Consider the following 14,971-nt stretch of genomic DNA (forward strand, 5'->3'; position numbering starts at 1 on the left):
AGACTGAATAGGTTTGATTCAGTGTTTAGCTAGTCTTGAGAGGATCGTTAGATCAGCTTCTTGAGAGTATACTAGTGAGAAAATCAGTGTATTGTTAGTCACTTAGCAGGTTGCAAAGTGCAGTTGTAACACTCATTGATTTTAGTGGATTGCCTTCATCAGAAGAAGGAAGAAATCACCTTCACAGGTGGACTGGATTAACTTGAGCTTTTATCTCAAGTGAACCAGGATAAAAAACTTGCGTGCTTTACTTCATATCCTTCGACACCTAGTTCTTATCTTTGAGTTTGGAAAAAGTTCAAAAGTATATCTTTTATTCAAAAAACTCTATTCAAACCCCCCCCCTTCTAGTGTTTTTCGCACCTTCAATTGGCATCAGAGCTCCGGTTCTGATTTATACACTTAACAGTGATCAGTAATCCAGAACCTAGTGTGAAAAACAACGATGGCCCAAGCCAATACTTCCGCTGACAACAAGAACAACAACAACCAACTCAGAGCACCAATCTTTGATCGTGAAAAGTTTGAGTACTGGAAAGATAGAATAGAGAGTTATTTCCTTGGCACTGACCCAGATCTCTGGGATATGGTCATGGAAGGCTATACTGATCCAGTAGATGCTTCAGGAGTGAAGATCCCCCGTTCTGAAATGACTGACGCTCAGAAGAAGCGTTTCAAGGATCATCACAAGGCGAAGTCTATGCTGTTCAGCTCAATATCATATATTGAATATGAGAAGATCTCCGACAAAGAAACAGCAAAATCCATCTATGACTCATTGGTCATGACGCATGAAGGAAATGAGGAAGTCAAGGAGACCAAGGCTCTTGCTCTCATAAAACAATATGAGCAGTTTAAGATGGAATCTGGTGAAACCATTGAAGAGATGTACTCAAGGTTTCAAACACTGATTGCTGGAATCAGAGTGCTAAACAAGAGCTACTCTACTGGTGATCATGTCAAAAAGATCATCAGAAGTTTGCCTAAGGAGTGGATGGCTTTTGTCACTGCACTAAAACTCTCCAGGAATCTGAACTCGTTGAAGTTAGAAGAGCTTGTGAGTCATCTCAGAAGCCATGAGATTGAACTCAAAGAGCACAAGCCTCAAAAGAAAGACAAATCTATTGCTCTTAAGTCAAAATCTGACAAAGCGAAAGCTTATCAGGCAGAAGAGGAAGATTCCTCTGAAGAGCTATCAGATGCGTCTGGTGATGAAGAACTATCTCTTTTCACAAAGAGATTAAGCAAACTCTGGAAGAACAGACATAGCAAGGGCAAAGGACTAAAGAAAAGTACAGGAAGATTTGAATCTTCATCTGGTCAGAAGAAGTCATCTGGGTAGGAAGTCACTTGCTTCGAGTGCAAGGAATCTGGGCACTACAAGAGTGACTGTCCCAAGCTAAAGAAGGACAAGAGACCAAGAAAAGTCTTCAAGAAGAAAGCTCTCGTGACCTTCGATGCGACTGACTCTGATGAAGCTGAGTCAGAAGAAGATGAAGTTGTGGAAGCTCTGATGGCTACCACTAGCAGAAATGCTGAAGCACAGGATGATAGCCTCAGAAGATGACTCGGACTCTGAGAATGACGATGAGGTATTCTCTAATTTTTCTCCATCTGAGCTAAGAACAGCATTATCTGAAATAATGAAGAAACATGATGTTCTGTTAAATAAACATAAAGAGCTTAAAAGGAAATATGCTGTTAAAACCAGTTCATCGGAAGTTCATGAGAAGTCAGTCTCTGGACTCATGGAAGAGAACCATTCTCTTAAAAATGACAACTCTGTTCTTCGCGCTAAAAATGCCATGCTAGAAGATCAACTTGCATCATCTGATGTTAAGCATGAAACATTATATGAGAAAGCGTTTCAAAGGTTCCTAGCTGTAACGCCCCGATTTTCGGGGGGTTACTTAGTAACCCTGAGCCACCTTAAAATACAACCTGTTTTAAATGCAAAGGTATATATATATATTTTTTTCTATTTAGGATGATGCTTCTAAACATGCATAGATAATACCCAACATAAGAAAATAAACATAAGAGTTTACAGCAAGTCACCTCAACAAAGAGGGATAAGTAGTCGAATACAAGTCATTACATCTGAATAGGAAAGTACAAAATAAGTGAGATCTACCCTGTCCCCAAAATGTACAATGAGTGGCTCAACACCGATCGACACATCTAAACTACCCCAACCCAAGCTAGAAAATGGGCCACACGTCCTCCTCTGGGTCGGACTCCTCCTCTGGGCCAGTCTCCTCCTCTAACGCCTCCTCGGGCTCGTCCAAGAAACCTGCTCCAGTCCCCGCACTCGCTCCCGCCTCAGCCTCATCATCAGTGTCCAGTATATTAATCACGTCGGTATCCAAGTCCACCGTCGTAGTTGTAACACCCCGATTTCGGTGGCGTCACTTTAGTAACCAAAAGTAAAACTTAATGCGGAAAAACGTGAATATTTTTTTTTTTTGATAATAACTAAGACAAGACTGAATTAAATAAAACCCAAAAGCGAAAAGCAACAGAACTAAGGCACAATATATAATACAGCCCCCGCTGTAAGTAACAACCTCGTCACGAGTAACCTCCAGTGACGGAAAAAAAGTGTAGCGCCCGAAGGCAATATGTACAGACTGAAAGTAAAGGTGAAGTGTCCGCAACACCATCCCTCAAACTGAGAATGAGCTGGCCCATCGGCCTGAAACAAGACCTCCTATGTCCAACCAACTCTCTGTGATTCCCGTAAAGAAACCACACAAAAAGCTATAGGTGAGAAACTACCCTGTCCCCAAAGAAAACAAATGATGTTCAGAGCTAAGACTCTACTCCTACACTAATCCCATCTCGAGGAGCTCACACCAGCACTAAAACCTACATGCTAGCATGATCGTCGTCTGAATCTGAATTCAGAACGACCTAGTCTAAGTACACCATCCGTCCTCCTCTCGCTACCGCGATGCGCTCCTGTTCCAGTATCTCAACTCTAGTTCCCCCCGAAGGGTGAACCATCATGATCTAGTCCGTCGTGGACATCTGACAAAGGGCGTTTGTCCGCCAAAGCACACACAGAAGACGCGAGGGTCAACTCCAAAGAATTATGTAAATAATAACATCGATAGATACAGATAATAGAATAGCCACTTAGGCTTATAGCTAGGGATAACATCCTAGGGTTACATATTCCATAACGAACATAAATGACGATAAAAACACTTAACATGTTCCAAATAGGATTAACAAATAACAATCACATTCGACAACTAAGTCAGTATGCATGTTGCATGAAATGATATGCAGGTTAACCCAGTCAACCAATATGCAATCCGGAACGGATGGACATCAACGGATCAGCCCTAGCACCAGCCACGGTGGGACCATTTCGGCCCGCGTGCCTCTTACTCCAACATCAGCGGTAGTCAGATCAGCCGTAACCCGTAGGTCTGCCATTTCGGTCTGCTACAAGAGACGTCTACAGACGCTCTTACACGGAAATCCGGGTCTTATGACCATTTTGGAATCCGACGAGGTCCAGAGTACGTCCTGTGTTTATACCCCATTAATGTTGCATGAATGCAGGATGATTAGTCAAACAACGTCTCCGAATCTCACTCGACACGTCGCCACGTGTTCTAGCTAAATTAAAGTCTCTAAAAGCTTACCCTAAGGTAAAGTCGATTCTGCGACAAAAGACACTTCTTTCCACAACACACATTCTCTCATGATGATCTCCAAATCATCCGACTCATCTCAATCCGATGGTCACAACTGCTCAACGAGCAAGAGTATCAACATACTCGGGAACTATCAATTCCCCGGACTTATCCCCAGGATAGCCCAACAACATAGCTGCTCCAACAGCACAATAACAAACGCTGCTCCAACAGCACCACAACATCTACATACTCGAAGCCTCTCAACTTTCTCAACACTGGGATCCGACGACATTTCTCGTTTTCCAAAACTAAGATTTGACTTCCACGCCTTCCTTTCGAGTTTATTATCATTAATTAAAGATTTAGAGGTTGTTTAATGTCTTATGAGTTTCCTTTACAAAATACTATCCTTTTAGTCTTATCGCAAATCCTATAAGTTCTCGGGATCTCCAAATCCCCAAATGACTCCAGAGAATGTCTCGATCCATAAACATCATAACAAGGCCCGAATCTCATTCGTCCTATCAAGCTTTCTCAAAACTCTCAAAATAAAATCGGCATGACCTGCCCGCTATTCTTGTAACACCCCAACTTTTGGGGGTCACAATTAGTAACCTATTAAATAAAATGGAATTATTTTCCAACAAGGATTTAATAAAAGTGGGTATATTTTTTTTTTCGTTTGCTTTCTTTCCAAAACATTTCCAAAACCTGATATGTATACTCTTACCCAAACCCTTACATCCGGCCTTGACAAGGCAAGCACCCGTGAGTGACGACGGATGTTCAAGTCGTATAAAATATACAGTGAAGTAATATCTTAACCGACAACAAAGTTCAAAATGTGATAACACCCTAAGTCCAATATACTTCCTACAATCCCCTCACTGGAGATTCGCAGAAGAGTAATGCATCGGAACCTACCCAAGACCAAAGTAAGTATTACAATCTTCCTTACAAGCTTCAACCAATGACGGTAAGCTTCTCTACCCAAGGCTCCAGCCTTACATCTAACTATTATTTTACAAGTCTTTGGTTGGTTCACTCACTCCAAGCAAATCTTCTCGTCAATCAGTCCAATCACCTCCTTGCAGCAATCAACAGCTACTCGAAGCAACACCTATTAGGGCCTGGCAGTTTGCCGACCGCCCAAACACAAACAAAGCAAACAAGGCAGAAAGGGTCAACTTCCTAGAGTAATGTAATATAAGTCCTAGCTAGATGTAGCATAGTTATATAGCGTGTGAATAATAATTAGACACAGCATAAGTCGTTCTCTATCCTTTGAACGTCAAGTTATCAGTCCATCACTCGCCGCCTGCGCCTAGATGTATCTTCATTCCCTTGCCAGGGCAGCGTCACGTCTCACTAATGGAAACGCACGACTCGGCGGTCAATCATCTAGCACGATGAGCTCTATACTCTCTAATCAACAAACAGATAACCGGATCAAGGACTATCCCCTTAATCGATCCAAATGATAGGAGTTAAGGTCTAACCTCTTAGGAAAAATAACAAATAGTACGACTAAGGTCAATCCTCTAAATCAACTAACACATAATAGGATTAAGGTCCAGCCACTTCAATCCAAGGTCAAATAATATGATTAAGGTCCAACCACTTTAATCAAATAGCAAAGAATAGGATTAAGGTCCAGCCACTTTAATCCACAAGAAAATAATAGGATTAAGGTCCATCCTCTTTAATCCATAAGCAAATAATAGGATTAAGGTCCATCCTCTTTAATCCATAAGCAAATAATAGGATTAAGGTCCATCCTCTTTAATCCAATAGCGAATAGTATGATTAAGGTCACACCCCTTACTCAAGAGTAGTTAATAGGATTAAGGTCCAGCCACTTTAATCCAGGGGTAAACAATACGATTAAGGTCCATCCTCTCTAATCGATGGATAAATAATATGATTAAGGACAAACCTCTTAATCAAAGAATAATTAATAGGATTAAGGACAAGCCCCTTAATCAAGTCATGCAGGTATGCAAGAGCTAGCAAACCACGATTCGTCCTCACCCGGATACGTGTCTAGCTATGGTTCATGTCTCTATCGTTTTTCCCTAAGGTAAACGTCGGTCCATTGACCAATCACTTCACACAAGGAGTAGCACCTGCACTTAATGGCGGTTCTACTCATAACGGCTCCTCTTCAGGATGTTCACAACTCGAATCATTATCTTTCCTCGAACCTCGAATCTTCGTCCCTTCCCATTTTCGAACTCATTTCATATCCTAAGTTTTCCTCAAAATGGTTTATCTTTATTATTCAAAGTGTTCTATTTTGAGTTAATTCATTATGGAATTTATTCTCAAATCAAGTCTTATGCATTCATTTGTTTCAAAATCTAACAAGTCAAAAGATCAATATCATCCCCAAGTTCTCTTTCCTGAGAAAACCTCGATCCATCACGTCAGCAGTAGCTCAGACCTTCCGTCGGGTCCTACTTGCTAACTCTTAAGACACTCCGCATTCGAAGTCGATATACCCATAATGTTTGGGCATAAAACAGATTCATGCACTTTTGCAATTTAAAGGAATAGAACATGTCTATCCACTATAAAACAATAAGACGGAAACCAGTAAACGGCCGAAGCCTCCAGAAAACGGAGACGCACGCCTCTATCAGTTCACAATGGCCGAAGCCTCATAAAACATTTTCCCAGTCCAGTCCAACAGTCATAATCAAAAGCAATAAACAGGTCGAAGTTATCGACGCCTAAATCATATAGCTAATAACTAGGAGAGTTGCCCTTACCTTAGCCAATTTTCTTCCTAAACTGCAACTCCAATCCTATCACATCTTTGTTTTCCGCGTCGGCTTGCTTCCTTCTATTCTTTAGCTTCGTCGCAATGCGCTTTCGTCCTTCGTACCCTTCACAAGTTCACATACTAAACCTTAGCCTCTAAAGTCACATCTAAAGTTCCATAACAAACTTAGCCAATCTTTCTAGCTCACTTAGGCTAAATGCACAAACTTTATGTTTCAAGGACTAAAGTCCAAAGATAAAATATTTGTGAGTTTTAAAGAAAGGTCCTTTAAAAAAACACATTTCGCAAACAACTCCTCAACTTTTAAATAATTCAACCCTAGTCCCTTGATAAGCACATACTCACGAAAAGGTCCTCACATAAAAGTAAGTTCTTTTTCAACCCTCAATCTTTTATAAATTTATTAAATAAACCCCAGTACTTTTATAATTAAAGTTTAACCCAAAACTCTTCAACCTCTTGTGTTTTAATCCTAAAGTTTTCCCATAATAAACTTTTAGTCCTCACACTTAGCTTATGATTCTCACTAAACAAAAACAAGTTTTAGAATTGATTTTTCCAAACCCAAAACACATGCCATAGGCTCGGTCACATCTACATACCTAGGTATAAATTTTCATTTTTCCTAAAATCACTTCCAAAGCCATTTCTTTTACATTTAAAAAATAAATAATCAAGGCATAAATTAAAATCATTAAAATCTCAAAATCACTTAACTCAAAAAAACAACTTTTTAGAAAACTAATCGGTGAAATCCATAGATCCGGTGATGGGGATTAACATTTGTAAAAGCACTTTGGAAAAAGCTCTAATTGAAAATTTTACAAAGACAAGAACTCAACCTTTTTGGAAATAAAAACCATGGTTCACTAGATCCTTTCCATAGTCATAACTTTAATGAAGATACTAGGTGTGGAAACTAAAAGGGTAAATTTAATTGACTAAAAAGATGATCAAAGAAAAGAGAAGAAGTTTTACCATAAAATTGGAAGATGAAGATGATGGTGCTGCACAAGAGAGGAATCACGTGAGGGAGGAAAAGGGACCATGATGTGCGTTTTTTTATGCTGCCAGGGGAAGGAAAAGAGAGAAAAAGATAGAGGAAGAAGAAATGGAACATGATGAGGTTTGCTGTAAAGAGAAAATGAAAGTGAACAAGAGAGAATTTGGAATTGTAATGAATGCTAATGCAATCTGAATTGAAAGAGAGCAGCGTGAGTGGACAAGAGAGTGGTACCAGATATATACTTATATATAGAAAATAGAGAAGAAGAAGGATAAGAAAGAAAGATTATGGTCTGCTGCAAGAAAGAAAGAAACGTGACAATGAAAAAGAAGGAGGGAGTGAACGTGAGTCACAGAGGATGAGGATGGATTACTAGATATTTAGGGAAGATATTTATAAAACCGGTACGAATTGATTTAGACACTGAAGAATTTAGCTCACAAGGTTAAGAGAAAAATATAGAGTTGATATATTACTTTACAAAAAATTATGAGAGACTCTATGAAATAATGAAATATAAGTTTGGATCACTTTGAGCAAATTAAAATGATCCATTGACAAAGAAATGAGTAAAAACTGAGCTAAAGAATATTTGTGAGACGATCAGAACAAATATGAAGTTGTCATATTATGCATCAGAGTTAAGTATCTCTCTATAAAATGTCGATACTTGTTCCTGGTTCATTTAAGTGAGAAAATAGCTTGAACGTAGTATGGGTTGAAATATGCCGCAAAACTACTTTTTGCGTTTGACGTCGAATGAAGAAACTTCCTTCTGAAGAAAGATTGGAAACATCAAGAGAAATGGGTGTACGCGTGTGGAATCTTCGTTTGAAGCTCCGAATAGAAAAAGTCTTCATCGTCCGTCGATTTTAGGGTTTCTGAACTATCAGGGATTCCGTTTCGGCAAACTTCCGAGAATTGGAATTTGACGTTCGTACATTCCAGGGTTTCGTATCGAAACGCTTGTTTATAGATGAATAAGAGAAGTTCTAACATTTCTCTGAAGATTTTTGGAATTAGTTTCTGTCGCGTCCTAAAGTGTAAATTAGCTATTTACTAGTGTCTTTGACCTAGGTTTAGGCGAATATTAGTCGTGCTATAACTCTTATCGGTTTTGATACAATCCTTGAACTTTTCCTGAACCTTCTCCTTCATAAATCTATTTCATCTAATAAACTCTCGTTCAGGTTTCCCTTCACGATACATCGAACTTATTCGTTAATAAGGAATTTCACTAATTTATTCTAAGCTCAAAATCTTGGGTCTCACAATTCTCACCATTCAGAAACTCAGATTTCATTGCAAAAGCATAAATAACTCAGCACAATCAATCAACATGTCATATATCAACATATTAAGCAATAACCACATAGCACTTAGCATATAAGCATGCACCACACATCCTAAGGTACCCACTTAGCACATAGCATGTAAGTCAATCTCAAAAACATTCAGTAGATGCATCATCTACATTGTCAGCCGAAGCCTCAGAAAACATTTTCCAATCACACACAATCCAGTGCATAAACAGTAAACAATGTCGAAAGCATCGACCCTAAGCATTAACTAGAGATTCAGTGAGAAGCCCTCACCTGTAGGTTCTCCAGAATGATCGTCTAACGCTTCCTCGCAAGCAAAGCCTTGTTCCTCGGGAAACTCTTCAAAAGCACCTTTAGAACAAAACCACAGAAATCAATCAAAAACTATCGAAAACTAAGTTATCGATACTTACTAAGGTTACTCGAAGTAATCTATACTCTAAGGTACGATAATCTAGCGCGAAAGACAAGTTTTCGGAAAAGGAAATTTTCCTCCTCCTCCCCCTATAGGCTCGGCCACTTTAGGTAATTAGGAGACTCGATTTTTTCTTCGATCAAACTTGGTTCCTATGCTATCATTAGCCGTAACTAAGGGTATTCTGAACTCGGAAAAATTATCGGATCAAAAACTGTCGCAGGGGTATTTTGGTCATGATTTTTAACTTAGAAATTTCAAAACTGAAATCCCAAAAACCAAATTTTGCAGGGACGTCACCAACGACGTTTATGACAACTAATCCTACTAGCACTAAGCTAAGGCGATAGTTTTCAGCCTAAAGGTTGAAGCTTTACTCCAAAAACTCCAAAAATGGGTATTTTGGGCTAAAATTGATTCCGGCGGAATTCCGGCGACATAACGGAAAATCTAACCCGGCAGAAGTGATCTTGGGCACATAAGGAAGAGGTTTAGAATCAGAAATGAAATATTCAGGATAGTTTTGCAAAAACCTCAAAACTATCAGCTCAGAAAAGTCTACAGAAAAGCTATGGAAAAAGCGATCAGAGGTAAGGATTAGCGACTATACCTCGAAGCCTTGAAGTAGCAACTGATTGATCGACGATCAAGCAAACGATGAAGAAAATCTTCTCTTCTCCCTCCCTTGTAGAACTCGCGGCCTTGATGAAGAAAATGGAGGAAAATTTGAGTTTTTCTTCCTTTCTTTGCTATATATAAAGGTTGGAAATTCGCGGGAAAATGAAAGTTTCGCGAATCTGATTTTTCCGGCGTCATTCTCCGTGAATTAATAGATATGTTTTGGCAAAAGAATTCCAAAACTAAAATGAGGTCTCTTTGTATTTTTGGCAACTAAAGCATAGTCGGTATAAAACTATTTTACCCGATAAGTTGCTTTTTGCATCGGATGTCGGAATGGAAAACTTCCTTCTGGAGAAAGATTGAAATCATCAAGAGAAATGGGTGTACGCGTGTGGAATATTCATTTGAAGCTCTGAATAGAAAAAGTCTCCATTGTCGAGAAATTCTAGGGTTTTGAAATACCAGGGATTCGGTTTCGGCAAACTTCCGATGATTGGAATCGGACGTTCGTAGATCCTAGAGTTTCGCCTCGAAACGATTGTGATATATGGAAAAAAGAGAAGTTCTAACATTTCTCTGAAGATTTTTTGGAATTAACTTCCGTCGTGCCTAAAAGTGAAAATTAGCTATATACTAGGGTTTCTGACCTAGGTTAAGCGTATAACGATCGTACTATAACTTTTATCGATCATGATGTAATCCTTTGACTTTTCCTGAACTTTCTCCTTCATAAATTTATTTCATTTGGTAAACTCTAGTTCAGGTTTCCCTTCACAATACATCAACCCTAATCGTAAATGGAAATCTCTTCCACTGATCCTAAGCTTAAAATCTTGGGTCTTACAGTAGTAACCACCTTGACGGTTTTCCGGATCTCGCGGGGAATGATACGAAAGCGCACCGGGGTAGAGGTGGCAGGATGAGGGGGTAATGTCGTCTGCTCCTCCTTCACCGGCACGGGTGGAGGTGGTGACTGCTCCGCGATCGGAGGTGGTGCTGAAGAAGAAGGCTCTCCAAGGGTGCTCCCAAGGACTCCAGGTGGCACGTTGAAGCTCAGCTTGCGGCGACAAATCTGTCGGTCGAAATGCACACCAAACTCATCGGCTCTGTCCTCAGCTACACGACCAGTGTACGTCACCCGTCGTTGGAGGTGGTCAATCTCCCACGACCTCGGGTCCTCATCAATAAGGGTAAAGGTCGCACTCCCCGAATGGGACCTCCCCTCCCACGCATCCCTCGGCCTCTTGCTCATCTTCTAAGTTGACGTCATCAAGAGTACATAGGTAGAAGGAAGAAAGCAAGGGTCAACTTCTTAAACCACAAGGCCATAAATAGGACGTGCACACATACAACAATTAATCATGCATTTTCAGTACTATAAGTGTCTTAACAAGATTATCATTCCACACCGGCACACCAACACGACATACCACAATCACCATTCCTAGGGTTAGTTCTCATGCCTACATGTTATGCTTTTCACCATGATCCGGATAAAACGCCAACTCCATACCAGGCAGGCGGGACAAAGACCCATCCAGCAGTCAATTGCCACTTATTCTAATGATCCATCCAGCAATCATTAGTAACCAACTCACGGTACCCATTCCAGCGGTACCCTTAGACTATGCAATGCTATGCTTCATGATTAGTCATACAACGTAGTTATAGTCTTTTGTCGTTCAATGACGACTTCACCACACCTCAACATGAGTGGTCGGGATCACCAACTCATAGGTGTCACCAGCTATCCGTCGCCACGGTAGCCCAACCATCTTAGGTTCCACATTCGATTTTCAATAATCAACATCGAGGACACAACTCATTTCATTCGATAAATATCAGGGCATACTATGTCATGCATCGTGGGAACATAATTCAAGACTTACATTCATCATAAACATCCTAAGAGTTCATCATATCATATTCAACAAGTAGTCATGTACTCAACAAGTAAGCATGTTCTCAACAAGTAATCATGTTCTCAAACATCAAGGCACCTAAGCATGTTATCATTCATCATGTTCATAAACACTTTCTCATGGTAATCAAGCATTCTTAACTCATAAACTTCATGTATATCATGCATATAATTCAGGGCAACAAAACCGCAGAAAATGGTAGAATTAAAATTGAAAACTGTATTAAAATAGAAACCTAGAAATTATGAAACTTTCATAGATTTAAGAACTTTAAGTTAGCTTTCAAATAAAAGTGGTTTCACACAATTTGGACTCATATCCAAGGAGTTATGCCCAAAATAATACGAACTGTCCAGCTTACTCGGCAGCAGAAAAAGGGGTGAAATAAAATTCAAAACTGTATTGAAATAGCAATCCAAAAATTATGAAACTTTTACAGATGGAAGCCCTTTAAGTTAGCTCTCAAATAAAATTGGTTTCACCCGATTTGGACCCATATCCAAGGAGTTATGCCCAAAACAGTACAAAGTAGCAAAGAAAACGTCACTTGGCGCTGGAGGAACAGAAGTCCCACGCATGTGCGCCAACACCCCACGCACATGCGCCGCGGTTCTGTACCTCTTCCGAGTTTCATGCTTTTTCTCACTTTTAACTTGATTTTTTTAGCCCAAGACTTAACATTTAAGTTCCCATTCATGTTTATAAGGATCATACAACATACTAAGCTCTTTTACATAAGTCTTCCAAGGTCTTAACATGTTCATAGTCATCAAACAAGTTCATGCAATCCTATCACACAATTCGTGCACGCTAAAGTCCAAGACCCGAAGTGCCCTTACCTCGGTCGTTGTCTTTCTCCTTAGTTTCTCTGATCTGAGTTCTCCCAAGGTGCTCCTCACCTTCACACAATCACACAATACATACGACCATTAATCACTCAAATCACTTAGTAATCACATATATACTTAACCATGCCTAGAACTCTTCATGGATTGGCTTAGCTTTAAGAGTTCATGAATTTTGAGTTTTGAAACAACACTTGAAATAGTTTTAGGGGTTAAAGACTTAAAACTTTCAGCCCTCAAGGCCTGAGAAATAAGGCTCACAAGTCATCTCTTGAAGTCTTTACTTCATGAGAACATTGAAACATCAAGATTCAACCTTTTGAACAAGAAAAGGTTTTATGATGAGTAGTTTTCTTCCTTGGCTCTCCATTTTCGAAATCTAAGGTTCAGAACACAAGAGCATGAAGCCCTAACATCAAGCTTCAACCATTTTCAAAACACTTTTCACATGCATGAAGCCAAGGAGACCACAAGCTCACCACAAGCACAACAACAACATCAACTCGGTTTTTAGAAAAGATGAAGAGAAAGATAGCTCCTTTTTGAATTTGGAAACCATCACCATGATCCTCACCTTGAATGCTAACTCCTTTGTGAAGAGTAAAAGTGGTAAAGGTGACTTCTTGAGGGTCTTTGAGGAAGATTTGTGTTAGGGTTTTTTTTTTTTTTTTTTCTGTTTGAAGAGGAAGAAGAAGAAAAGGAGAAGGAGATGATGAACCTTCTCTCTAAACTCTCACTTATCTCTCTAAATCCCACTCATTCCCTTCACTTTGGTCCAGAAATCTGATAGGTAGTCCTTATGATAAGGTGATGGTCAGCTCCCAAGGTGAAATGATGGCTTGCACTTTTGGCTTTGACTCATTTTCCCATGCACACCACTTATGGCAAAGCAACCATGATACTAACTTTTTCCTTGGTTCATGAGCCTACCCTAATGGTCTTGCTCTTCACACTCAACATCTGAAGACTCAACCCCAAGATCAGATATATTCTGGCCAATTTCGTGATTGGCTCGTTTACGAGTCGAACTCGACTCGTTTTCGAGCCGAAAACACTACCGGGCGAGATTTTTGACCTTATATCGATATTACAGTCAAAATTCTCGTAATTACGCATAGATCATCATAATGATAAGGAAAATATTTATTTCACACTCGAATAATAATTCGATGATGAAAAGGCGCTCTAAGCGAAAACACGTCGGTTAGACCGTTTTCCAAAAGTGCAACCGATTTCTCCGGCGAACGAAGAATGAGATACTTAAGGAATAACCTTAATATTGATAATCATAATATCATTCCAATTGGATTAAATCCATCACACAAGTTAAACTTAAAGATCACATTAGACAAGCATCAAAGCACTTAAACTGAGAAATTAACCGAGTTTCTCTCTCTTCTTAATCACGGGTCTTACACTAGCCAAAGGCATAGACAGAAGTCTTATGGCTTCAATGATCTATGGCATAAGCAGAAATGGGAACAGTGACCTTGGCTACTCTCAATCTATGAGAGATGAGTCATCTGAGCCCAAACGCGAACCATTACATAAGCATTCCGTTCCCGCCGGCACTGTCATTCCAGAAAAGGTTACACCCAAGGTGGTAAAACCAAAGGGAAAATTTAAAATTGACATGTCTAAATATTATAATCAAGTTCCCTTGTATTATCCTCCTGTTGCACCCAAAGTTCCGAAAACCTCTGGGAAAACTAACAAGAAAGGACCCAAGATATGGGTACCTAAAACAAAAATTATTCCTGTTGCAGACATCTTATGCAGCTCAGTTAAAACACCTATCATGGTACCTGGACAGTGGATGCTCGTGACACATAACGGGCATAAGGTCTATATTCCAAAAGCTGATACCGCTTAAGTCAGAAGGAGACGTTGGCTTTGGAGGAAACCAGAAGGGAAAAATTATTGGAAAAGGTTCCATAGGAGATGGAAAAAATCCAGTTATTAATGATGTACTTCTGGTGGAAGGATTATTGCATAACTTGCTCTCCATAAGCCAAATAGCTGACAAAGGTTATGATGTGATTTTCAATCAAACCGGCTGCAAAGCTGTCAGTCAAACAGATGGATCTGTTCTGTTTTCTAGGAAGAGAAGAAATGATATTTACAAAATCAAATCCTCTGAACTGCTATCTCAGAAGGTCAAGTGTCTCATGTCAGTTAATGATGAGCAATGGGTCTGGCACAGACGCCTAGGGCATGCCAGCCTCAGGAAGATCTCTCAACTAAGCAAGCTAAACCTCGTCAGAGGATTGCCTCGTCTGAAGTTCTCATCAGAGGCTCTGTGTGAAGCTTGTTAGAAGGGAAAATTCACCAAGAAGCCCTTTAAAGCAAAGAATGTTGTATCTACAACAAGACCCCTTGTGCTACTTCACATTGATCTCTTTGGA

General features: G+C 39.8%; 1 protein-coding gene and 1 long non-coding RNA gene across 2 annotated transcripts in view; one reads left to right on the forward strand and one right to left on the reverse strand.

Moving 5' to 3' along the window:
* LOC130735453 (protein SULFUR DEFICIENCY-INDUCED 2-like) overlaps positions 1-14,971 on the forward strand; it is a 41,017-nt gene that overhangs the window by 6,253 nt on the left and 19,793 nt on the right. The window lies entirely within an intron of this gene.
* Positions 4,445-8,606, reverse strand: LOC130734657 (uncharacterized). Its single transcript, XR_009018031.1, has 2 exons — positions 7,414-8,606; positions 4,445-6,538 (listed from the first exon to the last, which is right to left on the reverse strand). It is a non-coding gene; the product is annotated as an uncharacterized LOC130734657 (long non-coding RNA).

This window comes from Lotus japonicus, chromosome 1, assembly GCF_012489685.1.
Source record: "Lotus japonicus ecotype B-129 chromosome 1, LjGifu_v1.2".
Lineage (NCBI taxonomy): Eukaryota > Viridiplantae > Streptophyta > Magnoliopsida > Fabales > Fabaceae > Lotus > Lotus japonicus.